Genomic DNA, 14,201 nt, shown 5'->3' with positions numbered 1-14,201 from the left:
ACGAAAGTGTTAAATAATTGTACAGAATGCATTACATTACCAATTCGCCAGACAAAGGGTACAATTAAATTGTCCCCCTTGGGGTATCTTTGCAACTAGTTCGTTTATATAACCGAATTACAAGATGGCGCATCTGAGCTTATTGTGTTATTTTATCTCAATTCAGACGCTGGAGAGCCTGAGACCAATTCTGTTTTGAGTATTTGATAGGGTTATGATCGTATTTTGATACGAATTTGAGGATCGCCCTATACGGCTACCACTAGTTTGAAACTGACATATACGTAAGCGTATGCGAAACTTTTTTTCTATCCATTTCGCTCGTACTCGCATACGATACGCATTTTGCGCAGACGCGTTATCGAATAATGTCCAGAGAACCAGTATTTTGCGCCAGGAGTTGATGTTGTTTTGACAACAAACCATAGAAGCGGAGCGTAAATCTCGCGACCTAAACGCGTAAGCGCCATGAACTTTACGGCGCTTACGACGTTTTGGTCTCGTGGTACAGGTTGTGATTGTGACAATTTTATTGTCTGGTATTTCTCTATAGTAATTAGTAATAACTCAATGATGAGAAAACGCGAGAGTCTAAATATCAAATTGTTACAATAGAATCGGCTTCCTTGTTAGTTCGTTAAAAATGTGGGTTACGGAAATTTTGTATTCATGGATGCTGAATATTATTATTATTAAGAATATAGTTCCTTTAAATTATATAAATGATATAATTAATCCAAAATTATTAGTCTAAATAAAAACACTAACCTTATGAATGTAACATGGAATGAATGTTATATATTGTCTCTTGTTTAAAAATAAGGAAATACTATTTCGAAAGGTATTATATATATAATAGACTTCACTATAAAGCTATTACTACGTTACTACTATTACTATTATTACTACGTACGTATTGAATTTCAACGTAGTACAATGAAAAGATTTTAATTTTGGACACATTTTGTACCTTGTCACAGTAACAATAGTATGAGGTCTCTAGCGACTTTCATATTGATTGTCACTGTGACAAGGTACGAAATGGATCATTTTAAATCTTAGACTGTAGGTACCATACCTATGCAGTTTTAAGATTGAAAATTATTATCAAAATAAATATTTATAATAAAGTAAGGTTCTTTTTGTTATAAAATCAAACAGTAAAGTGTCACGAGCAGACGTTGACTATGTAAAAGGACATTATAATATATGCACTCGCAATATTGTAGTCTGGTCGTCTCTAGTAAGGGTTGATCTGCCGGATTACGTATTGTCATAGTCATTGCCATAAAAATATATTTAGGCTGACAGATGTACAAGGTACAAGTTACAGAAATACTTAGACTTACATGTTCAAGTTGCACAACTTTCCAAAAAATTGGAAAAGTTCTGGAACATTTCAAAACAAGGGAAACTTTCATCATGGAAATAGGGAAATTTCCATAATAAATAATTTCGATACCTAAATATATAAAAATATGAGGAATTCCCAATTTTTTTTATTCTTTATTTATACCTGCATGCTAATTTGTTATGAGTGACGTTCGCCGCCATATTAATTTGCCGCGATTATGTCGTTCAATCCGTCACTCACTTTATCAAGGATATTGACAGATACAGCGGTGGCCACAGGCCGCAACAGTAATGCAGCTGCAGTTGACATTCAACCTTAACCTTAACCCGTCGAACGACCATCATACAACAAATTGATGCAAAGCAATTTGACCAATATTGATCTGAGGTAACACACATCTGATACTGTCGTTACGACCTAAATTGAGTTAGTATCACACGTGTGATACTAGGGCGCTCCAAAAGCGATATATCCCTTTGTTCCACAAAAAGTTTTAAGTCATAATAATGTACAGTTTATCATATAAACATTAGTCATAAAACTGAAACCGTTAACTTTTCAGGATTTTCGTAAGATTATCCTATAGATAGGTTAGTTTAGGTTAGGTTTGTTTTATGGCAATCCTGAAAGACTTACGCGTTTCTAAACCACACAAATTATGACTAACGAAAATGCGGAGAAACAATACATTATGACTTAAAACTTTTTGGAAAACAATAGAGACCCATTCGATTGCTATAACCGTACGTAATAACTCAGTTTTCAAGCCTAAAACCGCCCAAGGGCGCAGATACGGAACTCCGTTGTTAGAGGTCCGATACGTACCTATGTACCCGTAATTGGGGAGTCTACGCTTTACTACCGGATCAGTTATGAACTCAGTGTCTTCTCGTTGTTCGTGACACTATTTTCAGGACCAGTGTTATGAGACATCGGTTTCGAAATAGGGTAAAACGGGGATACTTACTACTTACTTGGCTGGCGCGATGACCCAAAATGAGTCTTGGCCTCCAACACAAGAGCACGCCACTTTGCTCGGTCCAAAGCGGTATCACGCCAGCTTTAGGGTGAGTTCCCTTTAGAAAATGTGTAGAGTTTGGCACTACATCTCGCTAACTTACTTTCTATGCATCTCGGTCATACTCGCATATACCTATTAGTGCGAGCGAGATGTATAGAAAGTAAATTACGTAGACGTTAGCGTATTCAGTTTTGGCACTGTGTGACTCATGGTACGGGTACTGAATAATGTGAGCAGATTCCTCGCTAAGCGTTTCTAAAACGCCCCTGTTATGAACTTGTAGATAAAGCCCTTTGTACACGTAAACTGTTTAACTAGTACGGTTATGAGTTTTAATGGGGGTTACTCATATTTGATCTGTGGGGTTAAAACTGGTTGAGATTTGAGATGATTGTTATTGGGGAAGTATCTTACACTCAAGAGGAATGAAATGGGCCAAATGCGGTATAAGAAAGAGTTCCTTATAAGACGACCCGTTTCCAATGATTGATGAAACTTTGATATTTAGTTGGCCATCTAGGATTTTTCGTGATTTCGGAGTTAGTTTAGTTCCATATGAAACACATTGAATTAGTAAGACCTTAATATGATATCGATATACCTCTTAGAAATTGATATCGTGACGAGGTAATAGAGTCTGTGCGGAAAGAGAAGAGTCGTGAAATGTATGTGATCCAATACATTCTACGACTCTTCTCTTTCCGAACAGACTCTACGGAGCATGGAATTTTTATTAAATAGTTTAGTTTACCGTAGGGGTATAAAAACATGTTCTTAAATCACACTTTTTTACTTTTTCCCCAAAACCGTCAATCAAGCTAGCTTTGTACGCATGCCCTTTCGATCAAACCCACACAAAACCCAGTATTGGTTACTCAAGTGCCTCTTACTGCTGCTCGTTCGACTGCGTCCTTTGAAGTTCTCACTACGCTCAGTTCATATTTTCCGTAAAGCGGTCCAATGATCGGGAAAGTTTAATATAAGCGGACTAATGGCTCGGACGTGACTCGATTTGGGGGGCAATTTCGCGGACCTTAGAATATCATACACCAACAATGTGGATGGTGTTATGTAATAAAGCTTCGATTTAATAAATATTTAAATTGATTATAAAATGAAATAGATATCATACAATAAAGAAAAGTTCAGTTTATAATTTATAAATAAGTGTGACTACTTAAAAAACACAAATCAAAATATTTTTAAACACAATTTATTTTGTTCCCTAGATGATTTAAATTAATGTCTCTATTAGTTGTGGTCTCATTAACAGCTAAACAAACATTGCTGCAATATTCAATAAAAAAAAAACTTACAATATTTACAGTATGACAATAGTAAGGTATACATAATTATACTCAATTGTAATAAATAAGGTACATTTATTAAGAGAATTCCATTGAAACCGCTACATAAATTGACTTTAAGTACTTGACGTCTTGACTATTTGTTAGTTTTGTATAACCTCACGTGAAATAAACTCTACATCCAAACAGCACACACAAACATAGGTACCTATTAACTACTTACATTGTTATTTTTGTAATAGTTAAGTGTTTTAGTCATCTTATTTGATTATTTTGAAGAGAATACTTAAATGATGCACCTAAATAGTTAAAAATATTCGTCGTTATTCATAAACGTCTGCTAAGTTAATCAGCTGATGATCATAGTTTGTCCCTCTCTATGGCCAAACGACGGATAGGGACAAACGACGATCATCAACTGATTAAGTTAGCAGCCGTTTATGAATAACGCCAATGATGGTCATTATTGACTTTTACTGTGCGTTGACAAGTTCGACTGATTCGAATGAGAAACCAATAAGTTTTATTTGTCATTAGCTCATTAAAGAATAATAACATAATAATAAACAAAAACTTTAATACCTTCATTAGAATATGTTGATATAGTGACGTGAGAAACAGCTGTTAGTGAATATCAGACGACGTTATAAAGCTAATAGCCGCGGGTGGCCATTAAGATAAAGTTTATTTGCTTTTACGTGTGAAGCCTTTATAAAAAGGTTTATTTTATGTAATCTTTATTCAGATGTGAAGAAAATATGTTTGTATAACGTTTTATTTAACCTAAACATCACTTTTCAAAAATTGACATAGTTTTACGATAAAGTGCGGAATGTATTATGAACAGAGATCGGACAGATTGGCGTCGTTGCTCGCAATAATGATCGCAATAATAATGAAAAATTAAAATGTCGCTCCTGTCCTGTAATGATCCCTGATGTAGCCCTGTAATATTTGATTTTATATTATAACCGTGTATCCAAATATCCAAAATATCTGGGTAATATTTCACGTCGGTCCTAGTTTATCGATTTCGCACTTTTGCATAACGCTATCCAATTTATTCCCCCTTCGAAAGGTCTTATCTAGAATGAGAGGAGCTTGTCTTAATGTCGTTAACTTAAGACCCGGTGGTAACGATTTGATTGCGATGGTCTGCAGGTACCTTGCCATTTCGAACTTTGTCACCGTGACAATAACATGGCAATTAATCAATTGTTTGGCATGTTTTTTCTTTGTACATGACGATCCTTATTGGGAGACACAATTAATCTTATTATTTTTATATTTTAAATTTATAATGTATTTTTTGACGATCATGATGAGAAGATAAACATAATTTTGACGAATGTAGCAAATAAAGCAAATTTGTAGTGTAATTTTCACCTTGAAATAAAGAAATCTATCTATCTAAATCATGAGCGGCCTGGGGCCCGTTTTTCAAAATCTTGTAACTTGTAATATAAGTTGAAGTCCCTTTCTAACAAAAGCTGTCAAAAAGTAACATCCGCTTGTATTACAAGTTACAAGCTTTTGAGAAACGGGCCCCTGGCGGCTTTCATATTGATACTAGGTAAGAAATGGGACACAAATCCTCTCCTTGACTGTAAGTCTTAGCCAATGTCATAGAGAAATAAGCAAGGACAGAGTGCTAACTCCATACAATACATCACTTTTCACACCAAAACCCAAAACGCGGGTTATTTTCGTAGTCGACATCTAGCGTCAGGTGGTGGATTTATCAGTACTGCTACTGGCAAAAATGGCGTACTTCATGCGAAATGACATTATTTACCAGTTAACGAAAGTTATATTCGGTTAGGTACCTACCTTTGTCTCAGTCGTGTACGTGTTACTGTTATTTAATTTAATTTAAAAAATTGTATTTTTAATTTAAGCTATAAATACTTATTTTTATAATCATTAGGTATCCTAATCAGCATAACAATAATTCATACTAAACAAGCATCTATCGCACTTCACTAAATTTATAATCTCATTTTATAACCGGTACAAGTTAGGCTATAAACTTTAATTAAACAGTTCTCGACAACTTATTAAACTAGGCGTAAAAGAAAATACAACAATCTTATTTCTAAATCCGTTTATTTTTAATTTCATTCATATTACTATCACTTTATGATTTAAACTTAAACGGAGGAATTTAACAGAAAAGTCTTTATGTGCGATAATTTAAATAAATAAACACACCTTTTATTATAACCTTTAACAATATCTCTTATCTATTCATTTAATTTTATTTTTATAGACGCCTATAAAAAAACTAAACTCAAAAACTACGCTATAAACCTCGCTTTATTTTCCAGTCGTAAAACAGCCGTGTTATACAAAAAAGCCGTATCTCCAAAAGCATTATTGTGACATACGTCTTTTTTGCTTAGAACTGCAAAAACGATATCAGATTTCCATATTATTACGTGGCGATATAAACGACGAAACAGTTAATGCCATTCAACCCTAAGTGATTATCTGGTCTATAATTTAGGCTCAAAGTTGGACAAAAAACCGATGTCCGTTATACAATGAGGTCTGTTACCGCAATTTGAATCATAAAAATATGGGTTGTAAAAAATCTGACAGTTTGAAATATGTAAAACTGAATTTTCTTGTTTTGGCTTATCATAGTATTAATGTGATTGTGGCGCATGATTATTCAAACTAAAAAAGATATCTAATCTCCAGCTAGCTGGGCAGAGGCCTAAAAAGGTATCTCTTTCCATTGAATTTTGAATCTTTATTTGACAAATCAAAATTGAATTTGTATTGGCAAGTTTTGACGTTAGAGCCCGTACCATGACTACCATGATTCACTGACAGTGTCAAAACTGACATATACGCTATCGAGAACGTAATTTACTTTCTATACATCTCGTTCGAACTAATATGCGAGTACGAGCGAGATGTATAGTAAGTAAATTACGTTCTCGATAGCGTTTATGTCAGTGCCAAACTGATGGTAGCCGTATAGGGCTAGATGTTATGACTACTTATGACAAACTTGTTGTTAAAGCTTACTTTTTTCATTGCTCAGCCCTAAAATATTATTATTAAACTGCTTTATAAACAGAACTAAGAGGCATAAAAAGTACCTACCTAAATGCTTTGGTGTAAATTGTGTATAAGGGCGGTTTCAGGCTAGCATAAGTACGAGCGTACGCGTTGGTATAACGCGCGTTTAAGCTAAAAATACGCTAGTCTAAAACCGCTCTTAGACCAGACTACAACTGATCACAAAATAAATATGTAAGTATTCTTTTTAGTTCATGTTAATTGTATTGATAAAATTTGAATTAATATTTGAATTAGAGACCCATCAAGCATAAAGTTAGGCTGATATTATAATAACTAGCGACCCGCCCCGGCTTTACACGGGTTAACAAATTAAGTAGGTATACTCCTAAGCTTCCTCAAGAATCACTCTATTGATAGGTGAAAACCGCATAAAGTTCCGCTCAGTAGTGTTTGAGTTTATCGCGACTTTAATTTTATAAGGTGTAGTGATAGTGATGGATATAGAAATACGATGTACATACGATTATTAACAGTCATTTTATATACAGTAAGCCGTATTTCGTAGAACAATGCTTTTCGTCTAATACATACATGTGCGTAGTAAAGAAGACGTTACTAACAATCTACGTTTCTAGAAACAAAAACGGAGTATGAGACGATGATAACCGTATGTAAATACGGCATTTTGTCTTAACATACTGTGCTGTAGTGATCAATTTAACAAGGGCTCAAATAGTTCAGCCACACCCGAATGACAAACGGTGTTATCTCAAGATTATCGTCGGAACATGACTAATGACTTGTCTCAGCCCTATATGTTAATTGTACCGAATGCTTCTAACACTAATTTACACTGTGTTTATTTTACAATACACAAACTTATGTTTACCGTTACGAAACACAATCACAAGATATATCGATGCTTATACCCCTTTAAATAAGATGCACAATTTATTTTAGCAGCAGCAAATCAATGTTGCGCAGAAGACGTTGCTCTTGTTTTCATACTGTAATCAAAAAGGACGTAAGTGACAGTAATTTTGTAGTAAATGCAGCCGTTTTGTACAAGTAGGCTTAGGGTTGTCATTTCAGCTACGTTTCTGACGTACGATTTAATTTTTCATCGTCATGAGTACAGTGTAAACATATGAAGTCGAGGGGAACGCTGCTATTTTTAAATTTGTTTCTAGTTTCTGGCATTACGTGATTAGGGTGGTTATTTTTCGCAGACTTTGCTTTGGACTTAGGGGACATTCTTTGCTTTTGGGGTCTGATTTGATAATTTATCAAACTATGGCTGTGGGTAGACAGTCGTTTGTGAAACAAATGTGGAAAGTAAGCAGTAGGTATACGTCATATTTTAAAATCAATGACCGCATAAATAGTACGATCCGAATTATATTCTATAAAATCTTACCACCTTATTCAGAAAACTTTACGGGCCTGATTTACTTACTTCAATTATGTTTTATCCCTTTCTTACAAATACAAAGGTCAAAATGACAGATAAAGACAAACGATTATTATACTCACTTTTTAAATATAAGATAAATACCTATTAAAGATATAAGAACGGGATAAAACATAATATAAAACAATATCAGGCCACTAAATCAGGCCCGTAAAGTTTTATGAATGAGGACGTTAAATTACGTGTTAATGTATAATAATCCACACCTTCAAACAGATCTTAAAAGGCATGAAAGAATAACAGCTGTTCCTTAAAATAATTTTCACCAAAGTCGAATACAATATTAAGCAAGAAAAGCGGCCAAGTGCGAGTCGGACTCGCCCATGAAGGGTTCCGTATTTAGGCGATTTAAGACGTATAAAAAAAACTACTTACTAGATCTCGTTGAAACCAATTTTCGGTGGAAGTTTACATGGTAATGTACATCATATATTTTTTTTAGTTTTATCATTCTCTTATTTTAGAAGTTACGGGGGGGGGACACACATTTTACCACTTTAGAAGTGTCTCTCGCGCAAACTATTCAGTTTAGAAAAAAATGATATTAGAAACCTCAATATCATTTTTGAAGACCTATCCATAGATACCACACACGTATGGGTTTGATGAAAAAAAAATTTTTGAGTTTCAGTTCGAAGTATGGGGAACCCCAAAAATTTATTGTTTTTTTTCTATTTTTGTGTGAAAATCTTAATGCGGTTCACAGAATACATCTACTTACCAAGTTTCAACAGTATAGTTCTTATAGTTTCGGAGAAAAGTGGCTGTGACATACGGACGGACAGACAGACGGACAGACAGACGGACAGACAGACAGACAGACAGACATGACGAATCTATAAGGGTTCCGTTTTTTGCCATTTGGCTACGGAACCCTAAAAATGGCTTCACGTACGCTTTTATGGAAAAAACTCATACATTTTGGGCCTCGGAAACTTTTGAGTAGTATTTAAAAATGCATATTGTTCGCGGGCGTGTCGCGGTGTGACATAACGAAGTGTAAAGGACTATTTACACGATGCAAGTCGACTTGTACAGTAGGTAAGTTGCTTAAAATTGCTAGTAAATAAATAAATTAAATAAAAAGATATTTATTTACCAACACAAAAAAAATTAATTGCATGTACAATAAAAATCTGGTAGAATTTAGAAATATTTGTGTAGAAAAATGGATTGGCGAAGCCGCTGATCCGCGACATCAGCATCGCGCCGCAATACTGCAGCAGTAACGCTGGTGTAGTCTGAGCTATAACCGCGAAAATCGTTCGCAAATTGCGGGCATTTTTCTCTGTCACTCTAATTACGCCTTCATTCGAGTAAAAGAGAAGTTTCCCCGCAATTTGCGAATTTCCGTTTTCGCGCTAGCCACTCTGAAACCAAACGGCACCTTTAATGGATCTCACGGCAGCTACTGGAAACGTGTGTGGGGGGCTTAAGTCAAAGTTTTCGGCGCCTAATAATAAGGTTAATAATAAAGCGAAAAGCCCACTTGCCAGGTCTAAAAAATATGCTTTCAGCACGGCACGCGAATCAAATTTAATATGCATACCGTTTAGCTTTGACTAGGGCTGCGCCGGGTTATCGATAATTTGAGTTTATCGTCCACATTTTTGTTGCTTTATCGATATGTTGGGATAAAAGATGTAATTAAAATATATATGTATGTGACGTTCCGTCCCTAAAGGGCCTCTATGCACATTTTTTCCCAGATTCGTATGTAGTTTCACATGTTTTGCATTACATTTGTGTATCGACTGTGTCTGAGAGACGAAAAGTCAGAAGAGAGTTGCTCACGCACGCTGCAGAGTTAGAATTATGTCAAAATAATTCTGACTCTGAGGCCCTTATATGTTTTTAATGAAAAATTTAAAACCTAAAACTAATTCGTGTAGTTTCCAATGAAAAAAAAACACTTTTCATGTGATGAACAAGGATGAACATGATACTTATTATGATTAGAGTAAATTATTTCAACATCAATAGGTAGGCACTCTATATCAATGTTGTTTAATTAAAATTTCATAATCATGTCAAGCCGTGTCCAACTTTATCGATAAATCCCCGCCCTACGCGTTAACAAGGTGATTACGGCTAGGGGCGGGACGAGCATCGATAACCGCTCTTTACGGCGTTCCAGCGGCGAATATAATTACCAAAAAAACAAACTCATGAGAAAATAAAACAAAGGACGCCCAAATAATGGCCGTGACACACGATCATACACTCTGAGAATTTGAGGGCCTACCACGAAAACCGAAACTCGCAAATTGCGGGGATCTTTCTCTTTTACTCCAAAGAAGGCGTAATAAGAGTGACAGAGAAAGATGCCCGCAATTTGCGAACTTCCATTTTCGCGGTTACCCCTAGTGTAAATTTCATTAGATAGCGTAACGTGACGTACGCGTTTCCGTTGAGTGTCATTTTGTATGGGATTTTAAGTTTCCGAAATGTCCCGCTTGGCGCGCTGTTCAAAATTTCATACAAAAATGGATATGACGCAGACGCGAACGCTCGTCTCGCTATCGAATGAAATTAGACTGGGGGTTCTGTTAGAATCCATCCAACTCTGCAGAGTGCTCTGCACCACTTTGACATGATGAAGTGTTACATTATAGTGTGCCATTATAAACATCATATTTTGGGTTTACGTAAATTATAATTATATTCTAATAACAAATCAAGCTATTATAATGTTCATGATCCCAAAGTGTCGGTCCAACAATTTTCAAAACTCACCTTAGTAGGAAATCCCTTCTGACCCCAACTACGGGGTGAGCTGGGATTTCCTACTATTTCATTGGAACTACACAAAAACAAAAAAAAAACTAAAATACAAACGACCCGAACATAAATGTTTAAGAGCCCATCAACGTGCAGACTAGCGCCACTGCTAAATAATCGTGATTATATTAAAATTTAACGAAATATATTTAGAAAAAGGGGGCCGCTACGTACTGTATCTTGTATTAAAGTACCTTTTGAATGAACTCAAAACAAAAACTGCCGTTTTAACTTTGGACGCATAGATTGACGAAATCAGCAAATAGTTTTATGTATTCAAAAGGTAGGTACTTTATTACAAGATACAGTATAGGTACGTAGCGGCCCCCTTTTTTAAATATATTTCGTTAAATTTAAATAATCACGATTATTTAGCAGTGGCGCTATACTTCGTTTTTTTTAGGATTAGAAATTTGGTAAACAATCTTGACGTGTCTTTTAATTGAAAAACACGTTTTAAAAATAAGTTACGGTAAATATGTAACAATTATGAATCTAATACGATCTTTTATAGTCTTCTGCTTTCATAAGTAATAGTTATTGATTTTTAAAAAGTGTTTTTCAATTAAAAGACACATCAAGATTGTTTACCAAATTTCTAATCCTAAAAAAAACGAAGTATAGTGTGCACGTTGATGGGCTCTTAAACATCAGTTTGGTTTATAAGTTTTTATCGAGGTTTGTAATTGTATGTCGTTTTACGGTATTTCGACCAGTCTGTCAGACGTCCGCACCGACCGTATGTCCGTCCCTCATCTTGGGCACCCATGCGTTCACTCCACGCTTTAGTTATTTGAAGTTTAAAATAATAAGATGTGTATTAAATTGGTTTTCTGTTCACGATCTTGGGAAATCGGCTTATATGGTTATTATTCCGCGGTGCAATAATAGTAATCATCTCCGTAAACAAGGAAGGTAATTTACATAGTTACAGTCAGCAGCAGAAGTTTCTAAGCGGGCGAGGTGTTCAAAATTACCTCGACGCGCTCTTATTCTCTTAACAATAAGGTCGCGTCAAGATCAGTTTGAATACCTCGCCCGCTTAGCAACTATTGCTGCTCATTGTATCTACATGAAACTTAACTAAGACCACACTCGAGAACTTGTTATTATACTAGTTTCATTTTGACGATATACTTATTTTTAGCCGCGGACGGATAGACAGACAGACGGACAACGAAACTACTACTTATAAGGGTTCCTTATTGACTACGGAACCCTATAAAGAAACGTAGAACCATCATGTAAAGCACTAGGAGATATTGTGTCTGCTATAAAACTGTTTTGTAATATAATTTTTGCTACAAAGTACGAGTATCTACTCGTACATACGTAGGTACAGTCAACTCACGTTTGTTTGAAATTGTTTGTTGATATGTATTGTTGTGGATTTCAATACGAGAAAGGGTTGGTACAGTTCAATGGTATTTCAGTTGTATTAATCCATAATTTCTGATAAAGACTGCTCACAATTGAGTCTGGAAAGTTGGGAATGATTGGATTATGATTGATTTAGATTTTTGCATGATTTTTCAATGATTATAAAGCGCACGGCTGTGAGTCAAAATGTAGGTATAGAAAAATCATGATTTAAGTTTTTCGTTATTTACGCCGTAACATATGTAAGTGTATTTGCCATGTGTTTTTCATCGTTAAAACATAAGAGTATAATAAGTGTTTAGTACACATTAGAACATTAAAAAAAATTTAAAATTGTATCTAAGTTTAGCGAAATTTTACTGTTTATCTGTGATTTCCTAATTGTAGGTAAATTACTTGTGTCCGAGACTCTTTCAGGTAGAAATAGTCGTTAATCCCGTGTTTGTATAAGTAGGCTTTCGTTTTGACCTCTAATTTCCACCCATAACAGAAAATTCAGATAAAAATCATAAATGGACCATACTGCATCTTATCAAACACCATAATACCGGATACTCTTACTATTATACAACTATTTACTTTACCCTATAAATAATGCAATAGCTGAACAAAAACGTAATAACATACTTCGGCTCAATAAGGCTTGAAACGTTGTTGCCATCGCATACCGAGCTGGTAGAGCGAAGGCTTTGATAAACCAGTATAGTGGACTATATAGTTGGTCAAACCAATTTGACAGTCAGTAAGAAAACTATCCTTTTGTTTTGGGTGCTATTATAGCCTATTATAGTACTAGTGTAAGACAAAGATAGTATGATTCTCTCTGTCTATGCTTGAAATGAGACAGTCCTTTGACAAACTATATATACGAAGCCAATAACCATCCCCTAAGCCACTTTTGAGAAGAACCGGCAAAGACAAAGAGAAGAAGTGACATAAGTGACATTTCTTGAACCAAAAACTTTTGACACTGACAGATCGGCATCGTATCGCTGTGACATCTTATACGCATTATTAGAATTGGGCCGCAGTTTCCCGACGCTTGCATTAAGTTTTCTATGGAAAGCAATATGTGATCACCCGTCATACAAATTACAAAATGACATGTCGGACGCCCGGCCCGGGCACAGCCCGGTCTAGCGTGTGTCATCCTTAAGTAGGCACTGTAGCACTTGTAGCAGTCCTACTCGCACTGTGTAGGTAAAAAAATACTTCGAATTACTGATCTGCCGTTGGGAAAAATTCAAAATGTCGAAATTTCGTCAGGGGAACATTTTGGACAGTTTTCATAAATGTACCTATGCGAATCGAAATTTTCTATTTCCAAAATGAAAGTTTCCTAATCCAAAATGTTTCTGAAATTTTCCAAACTTTTACCATTTTGTACCGCCAATAGCACATTATATATACTTCGGATCTTGAGATCATTTTACACTCGCTCGTAACTATTCTCGCCCGCGCGCGCTTAGTGGGAATACGTAGTAGGTATAATTACACCATCTTTGATACGAATAACTGGCCCTTATGTCAACGACACAAGATTCAAAGGCCAGTCAAGTTATGCTTCGGAGGTTTACGCAATAATTGATCGTATCGAGGTATGCACAAGTACGGCAATTTGTAGGTTGTGATGGCTGGACCACCCACTGGAGAAATAGAAAAACAAAGACGCTAACAAGGCTGTAGGCAGCGTAATATTATATATAGGTATGTCGGCGGCCGATCGTAAGATCAGGCAGATCGTTAAATTCCTAGGCACATCGTGAAACTTGAAAATGTTTTTTTCTTTCCCGGAGTCGAGGGAGCCCCGCTTTTGTTTGCTAATGAATAGATATCTTTATTTAACAATAAATA

Source organism: Cydia amplana, chromosome 10 (genome assembly GCF_948474715.1).
Source record: "Cydia amplana chromosome 10, ilCydAmpl1.1, whole genome shotgun sequence".
NCBI classification, from domain to species: domain Eukaryota; kingdom Metazoa; phylum Arthropoda; class Insecta; order Lepidoptera; family Tortricidae; genus Cydia; species Cydia amplana.
Note: the sequence above shows the minus strand (reverse complement) of the source record.